The sequence below is a fragment of the Nyctereutes procyonoides genome, unplaced genomic scaffold (genome assembly GCF_905146905.1).
Source record: "Nyctereutes procyonoides isolate TBG_1078 unplaced genomic scaffold, NYPRO_anot_genome, whole genome shotgun sequence".
Taxonomy (NCBI): domain Eukaryota; kingdom Metazoa; phylum Chordata; class Mammalia; order Carnivora; family Canidae; genus Nyctereutes; species Nyctereutes procyonoides.
In genome coordinates this window covers 9,533,301-9,541,981 of record NW_026575042.1, presented here as the reverse complement: position 1 = coordinate 9,541,981, position 8,681 = coordinate 9,533,301, and the positions used below count along the sequence as shown (strand labels likewise).

General features: G+C 38.2%; 1 protein-coding gene across 2 annotated transcripts in view; it reads right to left on the bottom strand.

Moving 5' to 3' along the window:
* Nucleotides 1–469: 469 nt before the first annotated feature.
* The window catches only part of MOBP (myelin associated oligodendrocyte basic protein), a 58,004-nt gene continuing 49,792 nt past the window's right edge, over nt 470–8,681 (bottom strand). The window contains exon 7 of one of the 2 annotated variants that reach the window (XR_008663974.1): nt 470–8,640. The gene's annotated coding sequence lies outside the window, so the exon portion shown is untranslated. The remainder of the gene's footprint in view (nt 8,641–8,681) is intronic. The other variant, XR_008663973.1, reaches the window with a different exon arrangement.

The window sequence follows — 8,681 nt, the reverse complement described above, 5'->3', positions numbered from 1 at the left end:
TTTTCTTTAAAGAGATTTCTTTTTTATTTTTTTCTTTTACTGGTTCTTGAGTTAGAAACCTAATTATGGGGTCCTCTCAAGACAAAACATACACAACAAAGAGTTGGCTTTCTCTTTGAGAAGAGAACTAAAATGACCCACATCTACCAGTCTTCTCATTTCCCTTCATCTGAAAATGAGCAGGCTTTGCTATGAATATAAACCAGGACTTTCTCTTTAAACTTTCCTGTACCTTACTTTCTTCATTCAGATTTCTTGGAGATTATTCAATAACATCAAACAAAGCTTTAATTATTTTTCAATATGATATATTAGCCCAATATATGAATTTCCAATAATTAATTTGGCAAGTTTTAGTAAGAAAATTCAAGTCAAGAAATCTTTATTCAAGTCTGAAGTTAGAATGACATACTTTAAGTAGTGATAAATAACATTTCAAGGTAAATGAGAAAGACCCTGCCTTTTATTATATGAAATGTTTATAAATATAATGGTTTTAATTTGCTCTATCTGCATGAAAATATCCGTAAGTAGAATTCCAGGTAAGCATGAATGTCTGCTTTCTCAGTCATCTACACCTATAATGGGCCTGCTCACATGAAGGGTATCAGGTTATCCAGATTACAATGATAGAAATACCAATAAAGAAGTGAACAACGTTCATGGTACAACTTCACTCCTATAAAATCTTGGCAAATGTTACCCAAATGTAGCCTTTTCTTCAAAACCCAAACAACCTGTTATCTTCCCATTTTCCCTTCCATATATGACAGGCATGATTTTATACTTCGCTGTACATTCTTTGACCTATTAATCACTTACTTAATTTCTTTTCTGCCACCTTCCACAGACTTAAAGAACAGACACACTCAATATAGTAGAAAACTATAAATATATAAAAGTTGAGTCCAGGAAAATTCAGAAAAGCAAACTGAAGTAGAAAGTTAAACTATGAATGTATAGACTATTACTTATTAGGAGTGGAAAGTGGTAAGAATAGTTTACTGTTTACCAAAATCAGGTTTTCTTCTTGGGCATGCATTTAGCTTGCACTCCCTAGCCTCCCTGCAGCTGGAGGCCTTTGTTTTAATTTCACCCAGTAGGATGTGAATACACAAGATATGTGCTACTTGGTCTATGAAAATCTTCCTTGTGAAAATCTTCCATACTCCTTCCTCCTTCTTCTTGACTGTGAAGGACATGACTATAATGACATCAGAAGCCCTGTACTGAGGATGGCAGAGCCTCTGTTATGCTAGGGCCTTAAATAACTGTGTGGAAGAGAGGAGTCCAGCTGATTCACATACCTGCCCAAAATTGTCATCTGAGCCATGGCACAAATTTTGATTGTCTTTGAGCCACTAGTCATGATGTGTTTGTCACTTTAGCCTAGTATAGCACAAATAATACATGTGACTGACACAAAACACAATAAACCCACATTTTCTATTTGAATTTCAGCAGATCTTTTAATAAGTAGGAAATAGTCTAGGCAGATGTTTATCCAGCAAATAGTTCAAGGCATGGGTTAGTCTTGGTTTTCAACACTGGAGTAGATCTAAGTTGGCACAGGGGAATAACTGACTTTCCAAAAGGTTAAACCCAGAATACTTGGGCAGTGTTACCTTATGCCTCAAGAAGCTTCTGGGGCAGGAGGTGTTCAGTTGAAGGACTTTATTTGTTCAAATAACACAGGACCATAACCAGAGACTAAGGAGCCTACATTACCTGTGAGTCATCGAGCTGCAACCAGGAAGAAAAACTATGGTCAGTGTCTGGAGTCAAGCAAGTTGGCAAAATCAAGAACCTAGCAGGATGGCAGGTCAATATAGAAGCCAAGAAATCTAGGATCTAGGCCGCTGGGTTCAAATCCCAGCTTCATTCCTTACTAATTATGGAGTCTTGTGCAACTTATTAATGTCTCTGGGCTGGTCTCTTTCTTCTTCTATAAAACTTGGATAATAAAGCTATATGTCTCAAAGGGTTGCATGAAAATTAAATACACCTAAAGTTTAGTGTCTAGCATATGGTAAACAATCAATAAATGATGACCACTGTTTATTAAGACAAATGAGAAAGATGATAGAGCACACCTTGGGGAATTAGGCTCTGGCATAAACCAGGAGCAAGGCCAGAAAGGGTAAGAACCAGAGTTTTGCTCAATACAAATTCCATCTGAGGCTGTTGCCTTTGACCTTTGGTCTTGCCCCATCTGGATGTAAGGTGTGGAGTAGCATATAGGAGCAAACAGGTCACTTACATGGGGCAGGGGGCAATAGCAGCAGGTATCACCTATCCCTGAGGGAAGGACCCCCAAGGCCTGGCAGACTCAGAGGGGGACACCAGGCAGTGTCCGTTCATTGAGATTTACCAGGAAAAGAGGGCTGAAAAGTGGAGCTTGTATGAGTGTCAGAGTTTCAGATCTTCTAAATATCAGCTGTGTCACTTTGGGGTAAGTCTTTGAAACTAATTTTTTCTCACCTAAAATATGATAGTGTTTAAAGAACTGCATTATGACTAAATCAGATAACATTATCTTATGAAATACCTAATAGGTCATAGCTCAATAAATCTTTAACACATGTCAGTGGAAGGGTGGAAACGTGTCTATATGGTCTGTGCTGATGGGTAAGTGGCTGGCCAGGCATGGGAAAAAATCAGTTTATTCTAAAAAACACACTTAGAGCATTACTAGTTGTGAATAAACATTTAACAATGTCCAGTGTATGCTGAGTTGGTTTATACTTAAGAATCTGTGAACAAGTGTAAGCTCCACCCAGTAGACCAGCTTCAGAAACTTCCATTTCCTCAGCAGCATCCCCTGTTCCTAGGGCAGCTCTGAGCCATGGTCTGGGACACCTTTCTGCTTCTTCCCTGCTCCAAGAGTCTCCCCATGGAGACTCCATCATATTCTATCCTACCCCTGTGTTATGGCTCCCAGCTCACAGACAGAAGTTACAGGTGTCTATATTTGCATTCTCTTTAGTATGAAGCATTCAACCCCTCCACTCTTGTGCTGGATCCGCCTCTGGAACCTTCTCAATGGCTGAGTTCTAGGGTACAATGAACATCTATTGCAGACTTTGCAAGGAAACTAATTCCATGGAAGTGGATTATCTTCCCCTTTGCTCCTACAAAAACTATATGATAAAAATCCATTCAGTATGAATAAGGAAGCAAAGCAAGAAAAGTAGGGTATTACAGTAGGAATGAGTAAATTTGTAAATGGAACCTTATTTGAACTATGGAGTCACCAGCCTATGACTGGAGAAAGGAGATAACATTTATATTTCTGCTCCAAAACGACTCCAATCCCCACCTTGTGAAGGAAATACCCCTAAGTTTTTCTGAGTGTTCACAGTAGGGCTGACCACGCAGCCTTCCTCAGCAATTACCACAAAAGCCTTCTTGAAACATCAGTCTTCTCTTCAAGCTGGTGTTCACCATCTGCAAAGGTCCTGTTTTTCCTGCTTACCAAAGGCCTGGAGATAGAACCTTCTGGATTTATCTTTTTTTTTTTCTTTTTTATCATACATCCAGGCAGCAGATGTTCAGTGGAGTCCAAAGCAGTATCCCCTGTATTGCCACAAACTCTATGACTGGATCTTTAGAGCCAGTAAGGGAAGGATGTTTATATACTGACAGCCTCCTTTTATATCCTCTCGGGATACAAAGGGGTCCCTCGGGAACAAGGACAGTTTGGTTAGAGCAGTAGGCTCTTTTCTTTACTCTGAATTCCAATTGATTTATAACCCTCACAGTGACCCCCAGAGCAGAGAAGACCAAGCAGGGCAAACCTGGCAATCCCAAGTAATTGATGCTGACCATCGGCACTGCTGACAGGCTTGAAGCCCCTTACCTTTGAATTCATGTGTTATACAAGGCCAAAACCCTCTTTTCCTTACTCCTCCCTAAATCTCACTGAGTTTCCACCAAGTACCTCTACCACACCTCCATCAGACTGTCCCACGGAGCTGCCGACTTCTTGCTCAAAGCACACCTCCACCACCACCTCCTTTGAGGAAAGCGGTTTGACCTCCTACTTGCATATGTTGGGCATTGTGCTATCCGTTGTTGATGTCTATTGTTAGTTGGTTTTATTCCAATTTTGCATAAACCATAGTGTAAGTCTAAGATACAAATTTTGCAAGGAACAGGATGCTGTCATAGGCAATAACTTGTTGCTAAATGACCTTTTCTTCACTTGTTTTATCATACCTTTCATTCTTACAGACATCAACTGGCATTATATTGACCCATTTCCCACTTACTTTTGGCTTTTGGTGGGTTTTAGCACAAACATTTTTTCCTATATATTTATGACCAAACTTACTCCTTATCATTCTATTTTCTGTTCCTTCACTTATTTCTTTTGCTTCTTTCATTTTATTTATTTTTTAAAGCTTTATTTATTTAAGTAATCTCTGCACCCAATGTGGAGTTCTAACTCACAACCCTGATATCAAGAGTTTCATGGTCCTCCAACTAGACCAGCCAGGTGCCCTTACTTTTTTAATTTTAAAATCTTAGAAATTAAAGTTCAGTTAAAATTCACATTCTGTGGCATATTTTCCCTTTATTTTTTATCATTTTCTTTTTACTTTTTAAATACCTTTGATACTTTTTCACCACCATGCTTTTCTTGTTTGAGATTGCCCACTCAAAATTTTTTTCATCAGTGTCCATTTAACATTTTCTGACACCTGTAGGATTTTCTCCCCTTGGGGTGAGTCCTAGTCAGGTCTACTGAAGGTAGAGAAGCTGGTTCTGATTGGCCATCTGAGGCACACAGCCACATAGTAATAAAAACAATAAAGAGATAGGATGCAAAGCCCCTGCCTGTGCAAAGTAAATCATTATTAAATAAATGGCCATAGCCAACATGACATAATTTGCAATAGGGCACATGTGCTGGCCAGTTGATAAAACTCAGCACAGCTTTCAGGGGATGCCTCTGTCCACAGTGCAACCACTGCCAGTAATACTTAAGATTGTGATTTACTGCTAGAAAGATAAGAGCAACAACTCTTAAAGGTCATCCCTGGAATAACCAGACATCCTGGTTCTTTCAATCCACTGGCATCCTTGGCTAATCAAATAAATCACACTTCACAGAGATTTTTGGAATATTGATAATGTGTGATACCATTTCTGACTGTGTCCTGCTACAGGTCCTTCTCTTTATAGGGAAAAACAGGATCTGGCATTTTCAAACTGTTGGTTATAAAACTTAAGTGTAGGCCTCACATGATTTGTATTAATCAATATATAGTTTTTTAAGTAAAAAATTTCAGAAATCAGATATGTTTTTCAGGTAAATTTGTTATATCTTTTTTATATCGTTATGGACTTACAGCTCACTGACACCTCTTTCAACACCTAGGACCACAAACTAATGTTGCTTTTTTTCCCCCAATGCCCAGAAATATGAAATCAACTCTTCTCCAAGGGCATTGTCTTTCACTAGAGAATGGTTTTAGAAATCACAGGCACTAGTTCTACAAATAAGCTTGTTTCACATACTGACTGGAATTTTGAAGGATGATAGCAAAAATGTCCAACAGCATGAATCACTGTAGGGATGAACAGATAAACTCTCCTTTAAAAAATGTTCAGAATTCTTATTGATATTTCCAATTCACCTCCATTTGAATAAGTTCCTCTTGCCTTACTCTGATAGAAGAGTTTATTAATCCATTTCAATTATTCAACAACTAATTTTCCTTGTTTTCATTAATGTTAATTTTTTTTTAAAAAAAAGGCTGTATTATCATAACAAACCATGGGTCTAAATATCAGTGTTGCCTCCCCCAAATTCAGAAAGCTCCATATCTTTTCTTCTGTCTTGACCATAAGCTCAGCCATCCTGAAACTGGCTCCATAGTGTACAGGTTCCATCAATTTTTTGATCAGCATTGCCTTCACACCAATATCTGGAAGGGAAACAGTCCTAGCCTTTGTCTAGGGGAACACCAAAGAAATTCAGAGTTCAGAGCACTCAGTGTGATACATTGATACCTTGTTTGCATAAAAAAAGATAATAGTACAATGCAAATAATACACAAATACCACTTCTTAAAATTGAAAAAAAAATCCACTGTCAATTATCTCCCTTTGAGCTCCCAATTTGAATTTATTTTATTTTCCCTTTGTATTTGTTCTTCCACTAGTGCCTTTGTATATCTATGGGGCAGAATTTTTAGTAAAAAAAACTGCAATTTCACAAATGCCCATGGGTACAAGTGGGTACACCAACTTACAAGGGTCGGCTGCATACATCATCCCTGATTCTGCTCTCAGTGACGTCACTCTCACAGCCTGCAATCAGCCATAGTGAAAGTGTTTAAGTCATGGAAATTGACAAACACTATGGATCAGGGCTTTCCACCCAAAAAGTCGATTGTTAAGCATTTACCAGGACAACTCTGAGTTCTGCTTTGGGTCAACTCCGTTTTTCCCAAACCAGTCAAAATATCAGAACATAAAACCCATTAACATACAGAATTATCAGAGTTATTATGCCAAATATTATGGTCAAGAATCCCCACTTAAGAAGTTTACATAGAATAGCTTTTGGAGCTTTATGTAATTTTTGCAATATTCACTGCATAGTGCTTGCCAGAACCAAACCTTAGAAGACAAAAAAAAAAAAATACAATTGGATTATAGCACATTTTAGTTAAAATATCCATTTAGTTATCCACCAGTTTCAAGTAATTTCCAGATATTTTTGATCCATCCCCAGGGCTTTTATTTCCACAACAGACATACACAGAGAATTCAGTAATTTCTACTTATTAACATTTCCATGCTAATATCCAATTTTTTACATGCATTAGTACTACCATGCTCTTTCCTTCTCAATTTTGCATTTCATAATAGCTATCTTCTGAGTGTATCTATCTGGAGGATAGAGCTCTGAGTATGAAGTCTGGTTTTGCCAAAATCCAAAACGGGTGGAAGGAATATTGAGTTTCCTTATTGGGTCTGAGTGGGACTAGCTCACTAATTTGTTCTTTCTAGTGGTCTGTTATGGAGCCCCAGTGTCATTCCCAGAAATGTAACAGCCTCACATATTTCATCATTAAAAAGTGTTCATAATAGAGGTTCTCATTTTGTTGTTCATTTAGCACCTGAGTTTAGGCAGGAGAAACATTTCTACATGAAGGCTCTGTGTAGTTCAATTCCCCTGCCTTTTTATTGCCACTTGCCCAGAGAAGCGGCCTCCCCAAGTAAAGAAGCCAGATGCTCTGGCCCCACCTTCCAGCTACCTTGGGACAGTATTTGGCCTGATTCCGCTTTGCGGAGGTATGGCCTTCTGAGCTGAATCGCACCTGAGTCTAGCATTCTTCTTCCCTACTCTCTGTCTTCCCTCTCTCCCCAGCCCCACCTTGAGCAGACTTTCTCTGGCATTGCCCCATATTCCCACTTACCTTTTAAACTTGGCTGGGTCTGGTGGTGCTCACTCAAAGACACAGAGCCAGGGCCTTGTTACAGCTTCAGGCATCTGCCTGTGCTTGGCCACCCAACCCCCAGCACAAGACTGCTTCGGATGCCCTTGCTTTCCTGTACTCTGAGCTTCCCTCTACTAATACTGCCCATTTTACATCCCTCCACATTCTACAACATTCCATTATCTTCTACTGTGCTTTCCTACCTATTACTACAGGAAGGTTAGGAGGGTTGGTATATTCTAACTCTAGTCCTTTGTCCACATGTCAGAAACCTGCTGAAGCCATAGCACAACCCAGGTCCAAAATGAGCAAGGGTTCTGTTTTCTAAGACATGTAACCTTGGAGAGACCCCCAGGCTAATTATTAGTCTCCCACTTATTCATCCATACACATTTGTGTCTGGCTAATATTGTTGACCATTTCTATATAGCTTTTCATTTCTGTTACTTCTTCAAAGCAGGAATTATTTCAAATCTTCCTACTGATTTCCAGGGGGATAGATATTTCTTGGATAGGCTTTCATTTTGTTGTCATTTTTTAATTCTATTCCATTATAGAGAGCATTTGAGATGTCATGGTTTCTGCTTATTGCCAAATTACAGTATTGTGCGTGGTTAAAATACACGCATAAGGCATCAGATTGCATTTACCATCTACTATTTGCTTTTTATATTCCTCATTTGTCTTACAAATTTGTCTACCTGGTGTAGGTATATGTGATTCATTTGTTTTTGTTTTGTTAAGGATTTTATTTTATGAATATACCATTGTTGATTTACTCATTTTGTTAGTGGACATTTTTATTAATTTCTTTCTCTTTCTCTCTTTTGTTTTCCAATAGCCAACAATGCTTCACTGAATAGATGTATCTGTGCCTCCTTTTCCTATGAATGCAAGTTTTCTCCAGGATTGGTACCTAAAGTTATAATTGCTTGATCATAAGTTATACAATATCCTCTTTTGCTAGCATACCCAGATTGCACCCCAGAAGTGTTATAATACTTTATAAATTTTCATCAGTGGCTTATCAGAATTTTTCCCAAATCTTTGCCAACACTGATAATTTTTAAATTTTGTCATTATGATGGTTATACAACAATATCTTTTTTGTGTGGATCCCTGAAGAAAGATATATATCTTCAGATTGAAGAAACTTGAATCCTAAGCAAAATAAATAAAAATAAGACTATATTTAGTGACATAGTGAAACTTCAGAAAATGAAGACA